This window comes from Benincasa hispida, chromosome 5 (assembly GCF_009727055.1).
Source record: "Benincasa hispida cultivar B227 chromosome 5, ASM972705v1, whole genome shotgun sequence".
Lineage (NCBI taxonomy): Eukaryota > Viridiplantae > Streptophyta > Magnoliopsida > Cucurbitales > Cucurbitaceae > Benincasa > Benincasa hispida.
In genome coordinates, this window is record NC_052353.1 from 14,030,826 (window position 1) to 14,034,856 (window position 4,031).

The following is a 4,031-nucleotide window of genomic DNA, read 5'->3' on the forward strand; positions in this document are numbered from 1 at the left end:
GGCTGCCAGAGGAAAAGGCTCAAAGGAACTGGGCTGGAGGTTGAGAAGAAGGCAGAAGGGTCAGACTATCGGATCAGTCTGGGTCAGTCTTGAAGATTTTGAGATTTCGGCCAAACCACAAGGAATTATGAGCTGAAAGTTTATGGTAAGATTCCTAAGACATTTTAAAATCAGTTTGTAGAAGGAAGTATTTCCAAATAAGTTTCAGAACTATAAGTAATCTAAATTGTAATTTGAATCTGGATTCTAGGGGTGAAAAAGGGACCCGAAGAGCTACTAGAGTGAAAAGTTCCTAAGAGTTCGAGGTGAGTGGCTAAAATGTTTTCGAACTAAAAGGTTTTTAAACTGTTTTGATTGCAAATGTTTTACAGAAAGCATGTTTGCGAAAATAATTCTCATGCCTACTAGTTTTATAAAGTGGTTTCCAAGCAAGTTTGAATTGTGATTTGAACGCATGCATATTGTCGAAAAACTATTTACATATGTATATGTATTGATTTTATCCAACATGCGTTACCATCTTTAAAGCTATGTTGTATATGTGTTTACTGTCATGCTTTAAAGAGAAAAGTTGTTTATAAATAGTTTTGGTAAAATGAGATGCCGAAGTACAAGGAGAAGGCATCCAAACAACTAGATACTGGAGTACAAGGAGAAGGTATCTATTGGTACTGAAGTACGTTTGAGAAGGTACCAAGCCAACGGGATACTGAAGTACGTTGGAGAAGGTATCCTAGTAGCTCAATACTGAAGTACAAGGAGAAGGTATCTGAGCAGTAGTACCTAATGTGTGAAGGTACTTAGTGTGGCCATAGGTGAATAAAATCAGAGATTGAGCAAAAGGGTTCTCTCTGGACTAGTAGTTGGTGTTGGGATTATTTTACCAGATATACAATACTTTGATTTGAGAAATGATTTTACTGTTTTATGTTTAAAACAGTTTTATATACATTACGCTTGGAAAATATTTATGCTGCAAAAGTTTATATTTCAGATAAAACTATTTTCTGAAATTATGCATGAGAATTTACTATGTTTTCTCGGTCACTCACTGGGCGTAAGCTCACCCCGTTTTCAAATGTTTTTGTTTTTCCCCCCCACAGGTAGCGGTCAAATCCTCTGAATACAGCTCAGTATCTGCTCTGCCACTAAAGGACCAAAAGACTTGTAACCGTTTGCTAGATGGTTACTGTTAATATTGTACACATGTTACTCATTGTTCATATAGGGACTAGGGTTTGTGGGTTTTGGACTTGTAAATCTAATGTTGAAAATACTTTAAACATATTAAGTTTCTAAGTTAATAAATTGTGGGCCTACAGCCATCTCATTGCATATAATTTTATTTGGTATCAGAGTTATTCTGTAAGAGTTTTTTGGTAGTAAGTGTCAGCCTAAGGGTTGATAACTGCTACAGTCACGCCTTTCTTTAGGCTAAGAGGGTGATCTGGGGTGGGGTGTGACAAGGTCGTAGAGAAATTTATGAAGAAATATTTTCCCACCTACTGAGAAGCTAGACGAAGGAAACTCATAAAAAATTTTGAACAAGACATGGACGAATCGTTCAGCGATGCCTGGGCGAGTAGGGTTTAAGAGGTTGGTTCGGGATTGTCCACACAATGGTTTGCCAGACTGCCTTCAGATGGAAATATTTTATCATGGTTTAAATCCCGCTTCACAGACCGCTGCCAATACGGCAGGCGTTGGTGGTCTGCTTGACAAAACATATGACGAGGCTAAGAATATCTTGGATCGCATCTTGATGCGTTATTTTTATTGAATGGAATTATGGATGATATGCGTTGATGGGTTGCGTTATGCACTCAAGTTTCCCCAGCGAAATTCAAGTGTAAATTCCCCTGAGTTTCCTGGTTAGTCCAGGGTCGAACACATGGGCTTGTGAAAATAGTTGCATTGGTGATTTTTATGAAAACCTGCGGTAACCAGTCAAATAAATCGTTGGATTTGTTGTTTGCGTTGATGAAAAAAAATAACGAATGCGGCAGAGTTTGAAAAGAGTTGGTAGACGGGAAATACGATGAATATGCGGCGAACGGGTTGAGAAAAGTTTCGACTAACACTCCCTAGAATGCGTCCATGTTTTGCAATCATGCAACATGCATACAATAGTAAACCACCTCTCGGCGTGATTGTTACGGCTTCTAAGACTAGAACGCATGCGATAAATATGTGATAAGTTTACAGAGTTTACACATAAACCTGTATCTCTATTTATGCGATGACAACATGATGTTCACACAAATATGTGACCACATAATATCATTCCCATTCCTAGGATGCATGCGATGCAAGTTTACAAACAGAGCTTATCTCTAAGTCCCTATCTCTTGTTTATGCAAGCCTAATCTTGCTCTTTCGAGTTCATATTCTAACCTAGCTCTCTCGAGACATTAGGTTCTTTCTTCAGATTTTCTCTCAAGTAACTCTAAAGGGTATTTTGCATAACATAAAACAAGACAATCGCAAGCAATGAACTTCCTAGGTCATGTTAACTTAGTTCTTCTCAACACATTCAACTAGTTTAGCTATTCATGCATATTAAGAGAGTGAGCAGATGTAGAAATAGAATTTCTATTGAATAGATATGAGATGAGTACAAAATAACAATGAAATTATAGTAAAGGGCCTGAAGCAATTTCTTGCTGCCAGGCGTTTATACTGTTTCTACTCGTGCTCTAAAAATATTCTCGTTCTCACGAGAGTCGGCCCGTTCTCTACTCTTACGCCCCAAGGTTCTCTCTCAAACTGCCTTGGATGATCTCTGGCGTCACCACTCTTCTCTTGCTCTACTGTAAAATGGAAAAGAAAAACTACGAATAGAGGCATGAACTTGTAATAGTGATGAAGTAATCAACTGCTTAACCCCTTCTCTGAAGAATGCAGTTGGTATTTATAGGGCATCAAAGGTGAAAGTCGGCTTCTCTCTCCCGGTTGTACAGATGGGACAACTTTAATTCCTAACTGATGCGCTAGATAATTGTCACCGATAAAGCTGGATGTACTTTGTGACCGTTATCGGCTGTCAACTTAATTTGGATCTGACTGCCGTTAGCTTTCTATCCCATCGATCTTAATTGTCCTTTCACCTGGCTACGCCCACCATGTTGCACTGACTAAGTTGCGGTGATTCTTCTCGGGCGAATGTTTGCGAGCACGATCAATGCAAAGTCTTGTGGTGAAGTTGTGCTCGACCAATGTATTCCTATGATCGCAATCTTTGCATTGCGTTAATGCATATTCTGCACAAAAATATAAAGATCAACTGCTCTAATGCATTGGACGCATGCGACTGCAATATTATAGAATTTATGCTTGATGGACGCAATTTAACATATCTCATCAACACAATCCAACATTGTTTAAGAATTTAGCACTATGATAACGTGCATTTTTGCCCGTTATCACACCCCCAAATTTAAACAATGCTTGTCCTCAAGCATAAGCTAAAGATTCTTTTAGCAAGTTAACCGCAAAGTTCTTTCCCTGGATTTCTCAAGGACACTTCGTTCAAATCCTATATGCCAAAATTTTCTTAAGTCTTATTCAAGTCTCTTCTTAAAATACTTCTAAGACTTAGGGATTGCAAGCTTAAGTTTCAAAAGAACTTTACTGAATTCCGGAACATCGCATGATTTATTTTAAAAGAAAATTTTCTTCCGGAGTGTCAAATGATTTTAACCTTGCACAAAAAATTTCTTCATTGTTTTTTTTTTGTGACCTTGCACTGATTCGAGTGCCTTGCCTTCGTTTTGGCTTGCCCCTACATGTGTCATGCGGACATCCAACTATGGGCAATGCACTTTTTCTCCGACTAAACTCATACCGATTCGGTAGTGGAGTTGTGGTCATTGATTTATGCATTGATCCTGGTGACTTACTTTCGTTTTGGCTTGCCCCCACATGCGTCATGCGGACATCCAACTATGGGTAAGTGCCTTTCACAACTTAACTTCTATCAACATGGGTTTCCCATTGCATTGACAGTGGAGTTGTTATTCTCAATTTTTTTT